The 18,072-nt window shown below is 40.5% G+C and overlaps 1 long non-coding RNA gene across 1 annotated transcript in view; it reads left to right on the top strand.

Annotated features, from left to right (window-relative positions):
* The window catches only part of LOC122558288, a 64,848-nt gene that overhangs the window by 29,098 nt on the left and 17,678 nt on the right, over window positions 1–18,072 (top strand). The window contains exon 2 of the long non-coding RNA XR_006314094.1: window positions 11,327–11,381. This is a non-coding gene — a long non-coding RNA (uncharacterized LOC122558288). The remainder of the gene's footprint in view (window positions 1–11,326; window positions 11,382–18,072) is intronic.

The raw sequence follows: 18,072 nt of genomic DNA, 5'->3' as shown, positions 1-18,072 counted from the left end.
GAATACAGGGAGAACTAGCCATTTGGATACAGAACTGGCTCAAAGATAGAAGACAGAGGGTGGTGATGGAGGGTTGTTTTTCAGACTGGAGGCCTGTGACCAATGGAGTGCTACAAGGATCGGTGCTGGGTCCTTTATGTCATTTACATAAATGATTTGGATGCGAGCATAAGAGGTACAGTTAGTAAGTTTGCAGATGACGCCAAAATTGTAGGTTTAGTAGACAGCGAAGAGGGTTACTCAGATTACAACAGGATCTGGACCAGATGAGCCAATGGGCTGAAAAGTGGCAGATGGAGTTTAATTCAGATAAATGCGAGATGCTGCATTTTGGGAAAGCAAAGCTTATCAGGACTTATACACTTAATGGTAAGGGGAGTGTTGCTGAACAAAGAGACCTTGGAGTGCAGGTTCATAGCTCTTGAAAGTGGAGTCGCAGGTAGACAGGATAGTGAAGAAGGTGTTTGGTATGTTTTCCTTTATTGGTCAGAGTATTGAGTACAGGAGTTAGGAGGTCATGTTGTGGCTGTACAGGACATTGGTTAGACCACTGTTGGAATATTGCATGCAATTCTGGTCTCTTTCCTATCGGAAAGATGTTGTGAAACTTGAAAGGGTTCAGAAAAGATTTACAAGGATGTTGCCAGGGTTGGAGCATGTGAGCTACAGGGAGAGGCTGAACAGGCTGGGGCTGTTTTCCCTGAAGCGTTGGAGGCTGAGGGGTGACCTTATAGAGGTTTAAAAAATTATGAGGGGCATGAATAGGATAAATAGCCAAAGTTTTTTCCCTGGGATTTGGGAGTCCAGAACTAGAGGGCATAGGTTTAGGGTGAGAGGGGAACGATATAAAAGAGACCTAAGGGGCAACGTTTTCACGCAGAGGGTGGTACATGTATGGAATGAGATGTCAGAGGATGCGGTGGAGGCTGGTACCATTGCAACATTTAAGAGACATTTGGATGGGTATATGAATAGGAAAGTTTTAGAGGGATATGGGTCGGGTGCTGGCAGGTGGGACTAGATTGGGTTGGGATGTCTGGTCGGCATGGACAGGTTGGACCGAAGGGTCTTTTTCCATGCTGTACATCTCTATGACTCTTTACTCTGAGCTTTTCTTTGGTTAACCCATGTAGTCTCAGTTCTCTATCTTTTTGGACTTTGAGTATTATTAATTCCATCTTCATCCATTTTTGTTTATTCATAATTTCTGTTATCCTCTGTTCTCTTCTCCTTTTATTCTACATTTGAAGTTTTCTTAATTCTCAGTCCCTTTCCATTACCTTCTGCTTTTCTCTTCGTTTCTTAGAGTATCTTAGTTATTTCCAGCTATGGCACCCCAAGTTTCCATTTACCTTTTTCTATCAGAATGTTGGATAATCATTTCAAGCATCTTATCCAGCCAAAATTCTGCTTTAACTTCTACCTTCAAATCATCTGCTGACACTCAGTTTAGTTTTAGTGAAGAGTTTCAATTAATCTTAATTAATGTGAAAAAAACTCTTAGTAATGTTCAAAGCCATCTTCAATTTCCATGCAATTAATTTTGTCACACTGCAAATATTTTATATCCAGAACCTCCACCGGCCAGTAATTTTAAAACAAAAGGATCCTTCTTACATTCGGTGAAGTCAAATTCCACAAGATCACTTCTTAGACACATACAGCATGGAAATGTAGAAGCATGATCCAACTCGTCCACACCAACCAGATATCCTAATTTGATCTTGTCCCATTTGCCAGCATTTGGCCCACATCCTTCTAAACCCTTTCTATTCATGTACCCATCCCGATGCCTTTTAAATGTTGTAATTGTACCTGCCTCCGCTACCTCCTCTGCCAGCTCATTCCATACATGCACCACCCTCTGTGAAAAAGTTGCCCTTCAGGTCCCTTTTAAATCTTTCCTCTTTCACCATAAACCTCTGCCCTCTGGTTTTGTACAACCCCTATCCTGGGAAAATGATCTTGGCTATTCACCTAAAACATGCCCCTCATGATTTTATAAACCTATATAAAGTCATCCCTCAGCCTCCAAACCTCCAGCCTATTCAGCCTCTCCCCATATCTCAAACCCTCCAATCATGGTAACATCCTTGTAATCCACTCTGAATTGTTTCAAGTTTAAGAACACCTTACCTACAGCAGGGAAACCAGAGTTGAATACAGTATTCTAAAAGTGGCCTTACCAATATCCTGTACAACTGCAACATGATATCCCAACTCCTATACACAATGCACTGACCAATGAAGGCAAGAATGCCAAGCACCTTTTTCACCACCTTGTCTCTGTTTGCCAACACTTATCATTGCTTTACCATTAACTGTATAATCCTGCCCTGTTTTGCCTTACCACAATGCAGCATCTCACATCCATCCAAATTAAACTCAACCTGCCCATTGACCCATCTGATCAGGGTCTAGTTGTACTCTGAGATAACCCCCCTCCTCACTGTCCAGTACACCACCAATTTTGGTGTCATCTGTCAAATGTACTAATGAAACCTTCTATATTTGCATCCAAATAATCTATTTAAATGATGAAATGCAGTGGACCCAGCACCATTTCCTGCAGTTGCAGGCCTCCAGTCTGAACAACCCTCTACCACCACCCTCTGTTTCATACCTTTAATGGAGGTAGTAAAATGGCATGGATACAGCAATGGCTAAAGGCTGGTAACCCATAACCAGTGGAGTGCCACAGGGACCAGTTCTGGGGCCACAATTATTTACAATATATTATATAACTTGGATGAGATAAGTGAATGCATTATTGTCAAGTTTGCAGATGACACAAAATCAGCAGCAAGGCAAGTGGTGAGGATAATACCAAAAATCTGCAGAAGTATATAGACAGGTTAAACAAAGGGGATAAACTTGGCAGATGGAATATAAAGCAAAAAAATGTGAGACTTTGCATTTTGGCAGGAAGAACAGAGGAGCTGAATATTATGGACTGCAGAAACCTGCAGTTGAATGTATTTGGTGTCCTTGTCCATGAATCACAAAAAGCCAGCATTAGGGTATTAAGGAAGGCAAATAGAATATTTGTCTTTATTTCAAAGGGAATGGATGGTAAAAGTTGTGAGGTTTTGCTAAAACTATTCAAGGCACTGGTCAAACCACAACTGGAACATGTGAACAGTTTTGGGTCTGTTATCCAAGGAAGGCGAGACTGGCATTGGAGGCAATCCATCAAAGATTCACTCAGCCAATCCTGGGTGTGGAAGGACCATTTTACAAATAGAAGTTGAGTAGGTTAGGCCTGTACTTACTGGAGTTCTGAAGAATGAGAGGCAACCTTATTGAAATATACAAGATTCTCAGCGAGTTTCACAGGGTAGATGTGAAGTAGTTGTTTCCCCTTGTGGGATAGCCTTGGACCAGAAGCCTTAATCGTTTCAGAGTAAGGAGTCACCCATTGAAGACAGAGATGAGGAAGAATTTCCTCTCTACAAGGAGAGTGAATCTGCGGAATTCTTTACCACGGGTGGCTGTTGAAGCTGGATCATTAAGTATACTCAAGAATGGGAGAGCCATTTTTAATGTAGAAAGAAATTGACCATAATGGGGAAAAGGCAGGAAGGTGGAGTTGTGGATGTTCAGATTAGATTGAATGGTGGAGCAGTCTTGATGGGCTGAAAGGACTGCTTCCACTCCTGCTCCTGCGTCTTATAGGCAAACACCACAGAGGTGCCAGGCTGGGATAAACTGAGAGGTAAGGGGGATTTTGGGAGAGCTGGTCGGGAGCAGGGCTGATTGAGGCAGAGAAAGAACCTGCGTGATAAAGGCTGGGTGGGGAAGAAGTAGCAGCAAGTCTGAGCAAGACAGAGGTATGACGCCTCAGCAGCCTAACCTTTACACATTTTATGATATCAGCTGATGTTATTACTGCACAAGTCAGATCCCAGACTAAAATTTGGTTTGATAGATCACATTTTGTTTCGTTTTCATTTACTGAAACACAGGCTGCAGATTTGTCATAGAGTCATAGAGATGTACAGCACAGAAACAGACCCTTCGGTCCAACTCATCCATGCTGACCAGATATCCCAAACCAATCTAGTTCCACCTGCCAGCACCTGGCCCATATCCCTCCAAACTTTTCTTATTCATATACCCATCCAGGATGCCTTTTAAATGTTGCAATTGTACTAGCCTCCATCACATCCTCTGACAGCTCATTCCATACACGTACCACCCTCTGAGTGAAAAAGTTGCCCCTTAGGTCTCTTTTATATCTTTCCCCTCTCACCCTAAACCTCTAGTTCTGGACCCACCCCCTCCCACCCCCCCTCAAAGGATAAAGACTTTGTCTATTTATCCTATCCATGCCCCTCATGATTTTATAAACCTCTATAAGGTAACCCCTCAGCCTGCAACGCTCTAGGGAAAACAGCCCTCGCCTATTCAACCTCTCCCAATAGCTCAAATCGTCCAACCCTTATAAATCTTTTCTGAACCCTTTCAAGTTTCACAACATCTTTCTGATAGGAAAGAGACCAGAATTGCATGCAATATTCCAACAGTGGCCTAACCAATGTCCTGTACAGCCACAACATGACCTCCCAACTCCTGTACTCAATACTCTGACCAATAAAGGAAAGCATACCAAATGCCTTCTTCATTATCTTATCTACCTGCGACTCTACTTTCAAGGAGCTATGAACCTGCACTCCAAGGTCTCTTTGTTCAGCAACACATCCTAGGACCTTACCATTAAGTGTCTAAGTCCTGCTAAGATTTGCGTTCCCAAAATGCAGCACCTCACAATTATCTAAATTAAATTCCATCTGCCACATCTCAGCCCATTGGTCCATCTGATCAAGATCCTGTTGTAATCTGAGGTAACCTTCTTCACTTTCCACTACACCTCCAATTTTGGTGTCATCTGCAAACTTACTAACTATACCTCTTATATTCATTCCAAATCATTTACATAAATGATGAAAAGTAGTGGACCCAGCACTGATCCTTGTGGCACTCCATTGGTCACAGGCCTCCAGTCTGAAAAACAACCCTCTACCACCACCCTCTGTCTTCTACCTTTGAGCCAGTTCTGATTCCAAATGGTGAGTTCTCCCTGTATTCCATGAGATCTAAACTTGTTCACCAGTCTCCCATGGGGAACCTTGTCGAACGCCTCACTGAAGTCCATACATATCACATCTACCACTCTGTCCTCATCAATCTTCTTTGTTACTTCTTCAAAAAGCTCAATCAAGTTTGTGAGACATGATTTCCCACGCATAAAGCCATGTTGAGTATCCCGAATCAGTCCTTGCCTTTCCAAATACATGTACATCCTGTCCATAGGATTCCCTCCAACATCTTGCCCACCACTGACATCAGGTTCACTGGTCGATAGTTCCCTGGCTTGTCCTTACCACCTTTTTAAATAGTGGCACCACCTTAGCCAACCTCCAGTCTTCCGGCATCTCACCTGTGACTATCGATGATACAAATATCTCTGTAAGAAGCTCAGCAATCACTTCCCTAGCTTCCCACAGAGTTCGAGAGTACACCTGATCAGGTCCTGGGGATTTATCCACTTTTAAGCATTCAAGAATAAAATATAAGTTATTACACAAAAGAAATGAAGATAAAATACACAAACTAAACTGTTAAATATAACATAATTGTACAGATTTCAGCATGTACAGGAAATTGCAATCCCAGCTAGCCCAACACCATTGCATTACAGTATTCGAACACTAGAGAACATTCCATTGCCCGTGTAGTTTTAGTTGACTCCCCTTTTTAGCACAGGCACAAAACCAGGCGGCATTTCCTTATTTGCCAGCAGTAATCAGTAAGGAGGGGTGAACATTTTGCTGTGCACCACCACATTACAACAGTGTCATACCTTCAACATGTGCCAATAGCAACATGACAAACACACTACACATGCATCAAACATATGGCCATGTCTTAAAATTTAGGGGGAGTGTTCCTTTGGCAAGTCAAGAGAGACTGTTGTCAGTCAGGGGGACTAGCGTTGGAAGTCAAGGGCACCCACTATATAAGTCCAGGGGTTAGAAATGATTAGTCTGCTGCTGGGATCAGTCAGGGTCGGTGGGTTTGTTCATCTGTAGTCTGGGAGTAGGTCAAGGTCATTCCTGCATGTCCAGCGAAAACTGGCTGAGGAGAGTCACAGGAAGTCAGTTGGGCTGCTGCACAGAAATCAGTTAGGGGGTCTTGAGCCATATGTTAACACTGTTTGGCTCAGTGGATCAAAAATTGGACTGTAACCAGTGCTGGGGTGTGGCCACTAAAAGCTGGGGGGGGGGGGGGGGGGGGTTATCAGAGGTTACTGCCTCAGAAATAATGCTGAGGAGCTCAGTTGTGAGGATTGGAGGCAACATAGTGGAATATAAAAGGATAACAATTGTGAAGGGGAGAAACTCCATATATAAGGGAGGGGGGAACACTTGATCATGGAAGGGAAAGGCATAATGCATGGAGTAATCAACAGTAAGCAGTATCCTGGCTTCGATGGGGGCCAGTGGACTACTATAACTGGCATGTTGACTTGATACGCCTAGGACTGGGGCAAGGTAAAGTGAATAGATGAAGAGTTAGATAGGCAGTTTGAGTGAAAATGCTGGGAAGTTCAAAACTGACTGGGTTGACAGGAAGAGCTGCCAAGAAGGGAATGTGTAGATTTGGGGTTTCACCAAGTGTAAGAAGCTGAGCCTGAGATACCTTGTGTTAGGAGCGACTGCTGTTTCCTTCTATCATACTGTAATTAACAAATATGTAAATGGAGCTGAAAATGGTTGCAACCAGACCTGGAATGGGAAGGGTACATTTTTTATTCTGTGAAAGAGATGGCTTCACTCTTGAGGTTTGCGAGGCCTTCAAAGGGCAACAGCATTATGCAAGCACCCATTCTGTACTGGTGAAAGACAACTGTCAGCACTGTGAACTTTAGGCATTAATCTTCTATGTGGCTCAAAGCACAGTTGATAACATCATGCAAAATGAAGAATCAATCCCACTAATGCCTATGATACCTAAGCGTTGTTTTACAGCCTGAAAATAATCATCCAATTTTGCAAATTGGGAGTACTTAACCAAGTTCCCATATCATACACATGGTGCTGCTCACTTAGTACCTTGGGCCATAAAACATTATGTATCGCTGAGGATGACTCGGCTTTGCACCTTCCATGTTGCAGTTGCAGTCGGACATACATTCATTGCCTGAACAGCAAGGCGCCAATTACATTTGTGCAGTTGTTTTTCGACTGCTCCTTGAGTTTTCTGTACTATTGCTCCAATCTTTCCAATTTTCCCACTACTCTTTACTATTGAGTTGGTTTAGTGAATGCCATTTTTCCACAGAGATGGTTGTTGCAAATGCTTTCAATTTTCCATTATTGTGTTCATCATTATGCCAAGGAAACTGCTGTTGTAACCTCCAGGAATTTGAAAAGACTTTATCATGCTGAGCTGTAATACCTGTTATTTAACGAGCATTGCCTTTTTTGTCAGACACTTTGACCACCAGATGTACCAGTATGTACACATATTCATATGCTTGGAAAAATGTAATTATTGTGACAAAGAGATTCAATTTCAGTATATTAGCTGTGCTGTGTTTTTTTTTCTACTGGTAAATTAAACTTTAATTATCTGAATTCACATGTACCTGCAGTTGCAATTTGAATTGCATTGTGCAACAAAGATATAAAGAATAGTTAAATTGTTTTGGTTAATCATACTGTACATATACCATGTTTCATTTGGCTGTAGATGTGGAACTAGAGATAGACAAACCCATATCTTCCTGTTACTGGTTAGAGTGCCAATTTGTTGTCATGGATCGAGACTGTATTGCAGTTACCCACTGGTGATAGGTAGGCAATGAGGCCAATTAAATTGCTCAGTGTCAGAATCTAACTAGAAATTTCTAAACTGTAGGCTCACCCCTACAGTGCCCAAAGCCCAGCTATTGAATTAGAATATAAGAACATAATAACTAGAATGAGGAGTAGGCAACTCAACTCTCCGTCCCACCATCTGCACCTACTGCACAATTCAATGTAATCATGGCTGGTCTCACCTGGGCCTCAATTCCACTTTCCTATCCAGTCTCCTTAACCCTTCAACCTATTACTAAATAAGGATCTGCTTTCTTCCTCCTTAGATATATTCAATGCTGAAGCATCCACCACACTCTGTGGTAGTGAATTCCACCGACTCACATGACTTTGAGAGATATAATTTCTCCTTAACGTAAAACTATTGAGAGAATTGAGGGAGCCTCCTAGAAATAAACTGGGGCATGGAAACCATCAATACCTCATTAAACTTAAGCACACCATTTCCACCCCCTTTCCCCAGTCCCAATTGCCAAGGGCTCACAGCTGCAATGGCAAGCTGTCCCTTGAATGGGGTTTCCTTCCACAATAAAGGTCTGGTAATTGGGGTCACAGTTTATTTCAACCCTAAAAAAAGAATCTTCAGAGTTACCTCCAATTTAAGGCACTGTATTGCAGTCAATTCTGCTATAACGTGATATTTCCATTCTCATGCAATCCCATGTTCTTGGAAAATCATGTAATAGCAACACGATTTAGTTAATAAGGCCGGAATCACATTATAACCAATACACGCTTTAAAAGTTTGCACTTTAGAAACAGTGTCCCCAGTTTGTCAATCACATTATAGCAAATTTGTCTTAATGAAATACAAATTATAGCAGAACGACCTGTATTTCATTTACCAACAAAGGCCGCCCCCACCTCAGACTGTGGGACTGCCAATCTTCCATCAGAGCAGGCCTTCAATTAGCCTTCCAGTTTCGGAAACCTGTCCTCCTTCAATAGCACAGGCTCCATGATGCAGCTTAATTGACTACCTTTTCAAAAATGGCCCTTTGGCTTCCTTCACTAGCAATTATGGGTGTCTGACATATATTGATTCTTAATGGTGGAATTAGGACCTAGGACCAAACATTAAGTCCATGGATTCTGCGAAATTTGAGTTTGAAAGAGTAGAAGAATTTCAGATGATTCTTCTTAGTTAAAAGATTCTTGTTAAAGGTAATTGATTTTCATGACACAGAAGACGCACAATCTTTAAATTAAAGTATCGGCAAATTTGTATTTTTGTATCATTTTCATTTCTTTGCAGGGAAAATTGCTTATTTTTATATGAAGATTAAAAAGTCAGATTTTGAGTATTTAGCCAAAAATTCTGAATTGAATCTCAGATTCAGAAATCATTCAAAATTTATAACCAGGCTTGAATGAGTTTCATACGTTTTCATTCAGGCTGATCAATGAACTGTTTTACAGTGGTAAAATGATCTAACTGACGGTGAGAAAATTGGATGTACAGTCTTGCCTTACAGAAGGATGTCTTTTTGCCTGATAACAAAATGACATTGCTGACAGGTGTGGAAATATCATATCTTTAGAGTTGAAAGAAGAAATGTGATGTGGATGCATCAGTACGAGAATACAAAAATGAGAATTATAGAAATGTAAAATAACCTGTTAGAAAAATAATACAAAGCACTATTTTTGTTTTACTAATTTGTGATACTGTACTTGTAAAATTATAATTATATTCACTTGTCGTGAAAGCGATAATGCGTGATTTAATATGTTTACCATTGCAAATTTACTTCGGCTGTAAATTAAGCTAAGTAATTGAGCTTTAGATGGGAAACTGAACAGAATACCAACAACTGACGACTAACGATTTCTTAATAAAATTATTTGTACTTGCAAATGTTAAAAACCTATGCTTTATCTTGGTAACGAATCATAATGATGTTATAAATCAATGTAGTTTCACATGTTTCTGAATATATTTGGGTAATTTGTTACTAAGTAACCTTACAGAGGGGAAATCTTCAACTATGCTTCAAGTACTCCTTATCTCACACGCAACTGTCACGCTAAATGTCTTACAAATTGTTGGTTGGCTTGATTAACTAAGCCTGCTACTCAGCAATCAATTTAAATTAGGCTTTACTCTGAGATAATACAAAGCAGGAGCTTGGACTAATTAAACCAATACTAGGTTAAATGCTAAAATAACAATTCTATTATATGTTCATTACTGCAAAGACTCCACCCATTTGAGCCAAGTAATTTGTTTCTTGCTTTCTTCTTAAACCTCCCACACTTTCAAAACTGAGTGAAATGGCCCAATATGGAATTCCTTGTTCTAATCATTTACCTTTGTTCAACAATACAAGAGATAGTAAAACTGGCAACATTTATTAACACTATTTGCTATTTTCCTTTGAACATCTTAATTTCATGATATGAAAGTTTTTTCTTTGCTATGTTATTTCAAAAGGGCCAAATTATGGCTTCTGATGCAACTGAGTGTATTAGAAAATCAGAACATCTCCATCTTCATATTTTATTTAAGAAAACATTCCATTTAAACATTAAAATACAGGAAATGACTTTAAAATTCTCCCAGTTTTTGCCAACTGAAACAAATGCATTTCAGTGAAATGTTGAAAAGACAATACTTAAATGTGTTTGAATAAACATTCATTTACTCATTCGTAGTGACAAAAGTGACTAGTGTTCTCAGGGCTCCCTTCAGCACTGAAAAGCTATCAGTTTTAGAAAGCATTAGCTTGCATCTGAGTTTATTATTTGAATATGGTAATGAATACTAAAATGTTTGCCTTCTTGGTATTTCTATACCAACCGAATATCAACAAATTAACTACCTACACAGCAAGGCAATTGTAAGTAAGTGTTACTGTTTCACAGTTTAAAATAAATTTCTATATCACAGCAAGTAAGAAAATGTAACATTAGTAAAAATTTGAGGTTCTCCACTATCAGATCATGATTCTTGTCTCTGAAGAACATCCTCACTAGACTGTTTATCCCGTGCTTGTAAACTATCGAGGTAAGACTGCCAGATTATTTCAGTTAGAGGTTAAAATGCTGCAGCTTTGTATTAAACAAGTGATTTATTTGTCTTGGATAGTTCTAGTACAGATTAAATGAAAAACAGATTGTGCTGTTATTCTAAAATTAATTGTGGAAGTACTTTAGAAATTCATGGAAAATGGCAGTATTGGAGTGCAAATATTCTGCATGATTGTTAGCATTTGAAGATGGTGGTCTATCCTGTATCCTATTATTTTAAAACTGCTGTGAGCATGACCTCTTTGCGTTGATGAAGAAAGCACAGAATGATTGCAAACTAAATTTGTGCTAGAATTATTCTACATTTCGAAGTGCTGTACTGATGTCATACACTGTCATGATTCCACAAATAGAAGTAAGAAAAAAGACAGGAGGAGAAAACAGTTACAAAACAAATTCCAATTTTGTTACAGAACACACATTGGAATATTATACATGCTGGAACCGAAATCTTGTCTGCCAGGTCAAGTGAGTATAAAAGTTTGTTTCAAAGATCACAAATTTATCGCAGCCAATTTATCCCTCAAACAATGCCTATTACAGTAGATTCATCTCTTCAATTAGCTAACCAAAGTCTTTTTGCCATAAGACCATAAGACATAGGAGCAGAAATTAGGCCATTCAGCCCATCATGTCTGCTCTGTCATTCAATCATGGCTGATAATCCCATTCTCCCACTTTCTCCCCATAATCCTGGATCCTCTTAATACTCAAGAACCTGTCTATCTCAGTCTTAAATATACTCAGTGACCTGGACTCCACAGTCTTCTGTGGCAATGAATTCAATAAATTCGCCACTCTCTGGCTGGAGAAGTTTAGACAATAGACAATAGGTGCAGGAGTAGGCCATTCTGCCCTTCGAGCCTGCACCACCATTCAATATGATCATGGCTGATCATCCTTAATCAGTATCCTGTTCCTGCCTTATCTCCATAACCCTTGATTCCACTATCCTTGAGAGCTCTATCCAACTCTTTCTTAAATGAATCCAGAGAGTGGGCCTCCACTGCCCTCTGGGGCAGAGCATTCCACACAGCCACCACTCTCTGGGTGAAGAAGTTTCTCCCCATCTCTGTCCTAAATGGTCTACCCCGTATTTTTAAGCTGTGTCCTCTGATTCGGGACTCACCCATTAGCGGAAACATGTTTCCTGCTGCCAGAGTGTCCAATCCTTTAATAATCAGATCCCTTCTCAGCCTTCTAAACTCAAGGGTATACAAGCCAGTCGCTCAGGCTGCAGAAGAACCTCTTTGCTTCCATACTCATCCCTCTTTTTATGAAGGCCAGCATGCTACTAGCCTTCTTCACTACCTGCTGTACCTGCATGCTTACCTTCATTGACTGGTGTACAAGAACACCCAGATCTCTTTGTACTGCCCCTTTACCTAAATTGATTCCATTTAGGTAGTAATCTGCCTTCTTGTTCTTGCCACCATATATTTATCCACATTAAACTGCATCTGCCATGCATCTGACCACTCACCTAACCTGTCCAGGTCACCCTGTAATCTCCTAACATCCTCCTCACATTTCACCCTGCCACCCAGCTTAGAATCATTAGCAAATTTGCTAATGTTATTACTAATACCATCTTTTATATCATTAATATATATTGTAAAAAGCTGCGGTCCCAGCACTGATCCCTGCGGTACCCCACTGGTCACTGCCTGCCATTCTGAAATGGAGCCGTTTATCACTACTCTTTGTTTTCTGTTAGCCAACCAACTTTCAATCCAAGTTAGTACTTTTCCCCCAATACCATGCACCCTAAATTTGCTCACTAACCTCCTATGTGGGACTTTATCAAAAGCTTTCTGAAAGTCCAGGTACACTACACCTAGTGGATCTCCCTCGTCCATCTTCAGAGTTACATCCTCAAACAATTCCAGAAGATTAGTCAAGCATGATTTCCCCTTCATAAATCCATGCTGACTCTGACCTATCCTGTTACTACTATCCAGATGTGTCGTAATTTCATCCTTTACACTCCAGGGCCAGTACATCTTTCCTGAGATATGGGGCCCAAAGTTGCACACAATACTGCAAATGTGATCTAACCAGGGCCTTATAGTGCCTCAGAAGTACATCCCTGCTTTTATATTTGTCCTCTCAAAATAAATGCCATCATTGCATTTGCCTTTCTAACGACTGACTCAGCCTGAAAGTTTAGATGAATAGAGTCCTGTACTAGAACTCACAAGTCTCTTTGCATCTTTCCCACCACTGAAGTCAGACTAACTGGTCTATAATTTCCCTGCTTTCTCTCTCCCACCTTTTTTAAAAAGTGGTACAACATTAGCCACCCTTCAATCCGCAGGAACTGATCCCGAATCTATCGAACTCTGGAAAATAATCACCAATGCATCCACGATTTCTTGAACCACCCCCTTCAGTACCCTGGGATGTAGAACATCAGGCCCTCGGGGCTTATCAACCTTCAGACCTAACAGTCTCTCCAACACCAATTCCTGGCAAATATAAATTCCCTTAAGTTCAGGTCCTTCAGCCACTGTTACCTCAGGGAGATTGCTTGTGTCTTCCCCAGTGAACCAAGATCTGAAGTACCAATTCAATTCTTCTGTCATTTCTTTGTTCCCTGTAATATAGTCCCCTGTTTCTGTCTTCAAGGGCCCAATTTTAGTCTTAACCATTTTTTTGCCTTTCACAAACCTAAAAAAGCTTTTACTATCCTCCTTTATATTTTTGGCCAGTTTACCTTCGTACCTCATTTTTTCTCTGCGTATTTCCTTCTTCGTAATTCTCTGTTGTTCTTTAAAAGCTTCCCAGTCCTCCGTTTTCCCACTTATCTTTGCTATGTTATACCTTTTTTCTTTTAACTTTCTGAGTTTCTCCTTATCTCCATTCTAAATGGTCTTCCCTTTACTCTAAGGATGTGCTCTCAAATCCTAGTCTCTCCTACCAATGAAAACATCTTCCCAAGATCCACGCTGTCCAGGCCATTCAGTATTCTGTATGTTTCAATTAGATCCTCCCCTCATCCTTCTAAACTTCATCCACTGTGGATCCAGAGTCCTCAAAGGTTCCTCATAAATTAAGCTTTTCATTCCTGGGACCATTCTCGCGAACTTCCTCTGAACACACTCCAGGGCCAGTACATCTTTCCTGAGATATGGGGCCCAAAGCTGCACACAATACTGCAAATGTGATCTAACCAGGGCCTTATAGAGCCTCAGAAGTACATCCCTGCTTTTATATTTGTCCTCTCAAAATAAATGCCATCATTGCACTTGCCTTTCTAACGACTGACTCAGCCTGAAAGTTTAGATGAATAGAATCCTGTACTAGAACTCACAAGTCTCTTTGCACTTCAGACTTCTGAATTTTCCACCATTTAGAAAATAGTTCATGCCTCTTTTCTTCCTACCAAAATGCATGACCTCACATTGTGCTCCATCTGCCACTTCTTTGCCCAATCTCCGAACCAGTCCAAATCCTTCTGCAGCCTCCCACCTCCTCAATGCTGCCTGTCCCTTTACCTATCTTTGTATCATCTGCAAACATACCCAGAATACCCACAGTTTCTTCATTCAAATCATGAATGTATAAGTGAAAAGTTGTGGTTTCAACACTGAGACTTGTGGAACAGCACTTGTCACCTGCTGCTATCCTGAGAAGGATACTTTTATCCTCACTCTCTGCTTTATGCCAAACAGCAAAGCTTCTATCCAACTATGCTATCACACTAGTACCTTACCTAAAACACCATGAGCCCTTATCTTATTCAGTAGCTCTTGTGCAGCACCTTGTCAAAGGCTTTTTTGACATCCAGGTAGATAACATCCATTGGTTCTCCTTGGTATAACCTGCTCATTACTTGCTCAAAAAATTCTAGCAGATTATTGAGGCATGTCCTCCCCTTGATAAAACCATGCTGACTTTGCCCTATTTATCCATACACTTCCAAGTATTCAGAAATCTCATTCTTCACAATGGATTCCAGAATCTTACCCAAGACCGACATTAGGCTATCAGTCTGGAGTTTTCTAGGAGACAGCGAGGTCTGCAGATGCTGGAGATCAGAATTGAGAGTGTGTTGCTGGAAAAGCACAGCAGGTCAGGCAGCATTTGAGGAGCAGGAAAATCCTGACAAAGGGCTCCAGCCTGAAATGTCGATTTTCCTGCTCCTTGGATGCTGCCTGACCTGTTATGCTTTTCCAGCAACACATTGTCAAGTCTGTAATTTTCAGTCTTTTGCCTTTTTAAACAGGAGTGTAATGTTAGCGATTTTCCAGTCCTCTGGGACCCTCCCTGATTCACGTGATTCCTGAAAGATCACCACTAATGCCTCCACTATCTCTAGCTATCTCCCTTTTAACTCTGGGGTGTAGTCCATCTGGTTGGGGTGATTTATCCATCTTCAAGCCATTCAGCTTTTCTCACACCTTCTACTTGATGATGGCCACCGTGGGCGGCACGGTGGCACAGTGGTTAGCACTGCTGCCTCACAGCGCCAGAGACCTGGGGTGATTTATCCATCTTCAAGCCATTCAGCTTTTCTCACACCTTCTACTTGATGATGGCCACCATACTCAGCTCTGCTCCCTCACTCTCTTGAATATTTGGGATATTACTCAAGTCTTCCATCGTGAAGACTGATGCCAAGTAATTATTCAGATCCTCAGCCATTCCTTGTTCCCCACTACTATCTCTCCAGCATTATTTTCCAGCAGCCTATTGTCCACATTTGCCTCTCTTTTGCCCTTTATATAGCTGAAGAAACTATTACAGTCTTCCATTAGCTTACCCTCATATTTAATCATCTCCCTCCCATGATCCAGTCATAGTCTAAAGAAAGACTGGTTGGCTGGAATGCTGGCTAAAGAACTCAAAGTGACTCCCGGATAAAGTGAGTTGTTAAAGTGTGGCGCTAGAAAAGTCACAGCACATCAGGCAGCATCTGAGGAGCAAGAGAGTCGACATTTCCAGCATAATCCTTCATCAGGACCCAAAATACCCGAAACATCGACTGTCTTGCTCTTCAGATGCTGCCTGACTTGCTGTGCCTTTTACAATGCCACACTTTATTGACTCTGACTCTCCAGTATCTGCAGTCCTAATTGACTCACTTTATCCAGGAGATAATCAGTGTTGAATACTGGCCATCACCATCTCTGGGGCAGCGGGTGAGTTTCTCAACTATGTAATGTCTCTCACCGTTGAAAACTATCTGGACACCCTGGAACTAAAACTGGGTCATACGTTTTAATTATGGAATGGTCAAGTAGAGCATAACAGTATGCAAAACTGTCCTACTTTAATTTATTGCATGTTCTCAAAGTCAGTTTTATTTGCGTGAGATTTATTCACAAGATTATTGGTAAATTCTAAAAAAAATTTCCTTTATTATTGACTTTTTATTTAAATTGAAAATTTCACTGTTTCACAAAGTGTAATCTGAATAATGTAAAAAGCATATTTTTGCAGTGTGCATAAAATAGCATAAATCATAATCGTAAAAGTAAATTGAACAAATATAAAATTAATTAAAATGCAAAAAGTTTAATTCTTTCGTGCTATAATATTTAGAGATTAAAGATTAAATGCTATTAAGTCTAGATTGTAAAGGATCACAAATGCTGAGAACATTGTTGCAAATACTTGGAGAAAAATAATCAAAATTTTAAAATCTTTTAAACCCGGTCAGGCATTGTAAAAACAGATAAATTAGATCTTATAAATTATTCATGATCAAAAGTCAAAAAGGGCATTTAAATAGGTTGACTGAGATAAGGCAGATGTTGAAATCTGCAATACTTTAATTAGAAGATCAGAAATTAAATGATCATCAGTATATATTTACTGCTATAAAAACAGATCAACATTTAGAGAGTTTGATGCTTTTTATCAACAAATAATAACATTTAACAGATTAAAAAATAGCGTTGATGCTTTTTGGTACTGTAACAATAATCAAAAGTACAGACTATGTCTTTATGTGAAAATTAAAGAAAATATGGGTTTCCTGCACCAACAGTTTAATTAAGGACTAATAGCCTTTCATGGAACAAATGTCAGCTTTTATTAAATGCAGCTATATTTTAATGTAGGTTTGACTGAAAGAAAAGAGCTTCCCAGTACAATGGAAACTTTGAAGAGTTATACTATATAAGATCAGACAGTTATATCTGCCTATCTTGCAACTTCTCTCTACATTTCTAACTCAGTTGAATCTTTAGAAAAGAAAAAGGCCAATCAGCCATTTCAATTTTATGACTTTCACTTCTTTGATTAAAAGAAGGTTGCAAACATCAGCCACCAAGCAGCCTGAGGCAAATTACTTTGCAACTTTTGCAAGTCAAATCAGTTTAGATAAATTGCATTACAAATACACCATAAGACATAGGAGCGGAAATAGTCCATTCTCCCATTGAGTCTGGTCCACCATTCAATGAGATCATGGCTGGTCTGATAATCCTTCATTCAACTTTTCTGCCTTTTCCGTATTCCTTAATTCCCATACTGATTAAAAATCCGTCTGTCTTAACCTTGAATATACTTAATGACTTAACCTCAACAACTCTCCATAGTAAAGAACTCCACAGATTCACTGCCCTCTGAGAGAAGAAATTCGTCCTTATCTCTGTCTTAATGCACAATCCTCTTTTTGAGACACTGTGGCCCTTGATTCTCCCACAAGGGGAAACAACCTTTCCATATATACCCCATCAAGTCCCTTAGAATCTTATATGTTTCAAAGAACATAGAACAGTTCAGCACAAGAACAAACCTTTTAGTCCACCATGTCTGCGCCAACCACGATACCATCCCTAAACAGATGGGTGACAGTGAGGGGGACTAGGAGGAAGCAGCCATTGCAGGGACCCCCTGCGGCCGTTCCCCTCAAGAACAAGTATACCATTTTGGATACTTGTGGGGGGGACAACTTACCAAGGGTAAGCAATGGGGTTCAGACCTCTGGCATGGAGCCTGTCCCCATTGCTCAGAAGGGAAGGGTGGAGAAGAGCAGAGCAATAGTAATTGGGGACTTGATAGTTCGGGGCACAGATAGGCAGTTTTGTGGGGGCGAGAGAGACTCATGTTTGGTCTGTTGTCTCCCAGGTTCAAGGGTACGTGATGTCTCTGATCGTGTTTTCCGGGTCCTTAAGGGGGAGGGGGAGCAGCCCGAAATCGTGGTCCA

The sequence above is a fragment of the Chiloscyllium plagiosum genome, chromosome 17 (genome assembly GCF_004010195.1).
Source record: "Chiloscyllium plagiosum isolate BGI_BamShark_2017 chromosome 17, ASM401019v2, whole genome shotgun sequence".
NCBI lineage: Eukaryota > Metazoa > Chordata > Chondrichthyes > Orectolobiformes > Hemiscylliidae > Chiloscyllium > Chiloscyllium plagiosum.
This window is presented reverse-complemented; position numbering and strand designations above follow the sequence as displayed.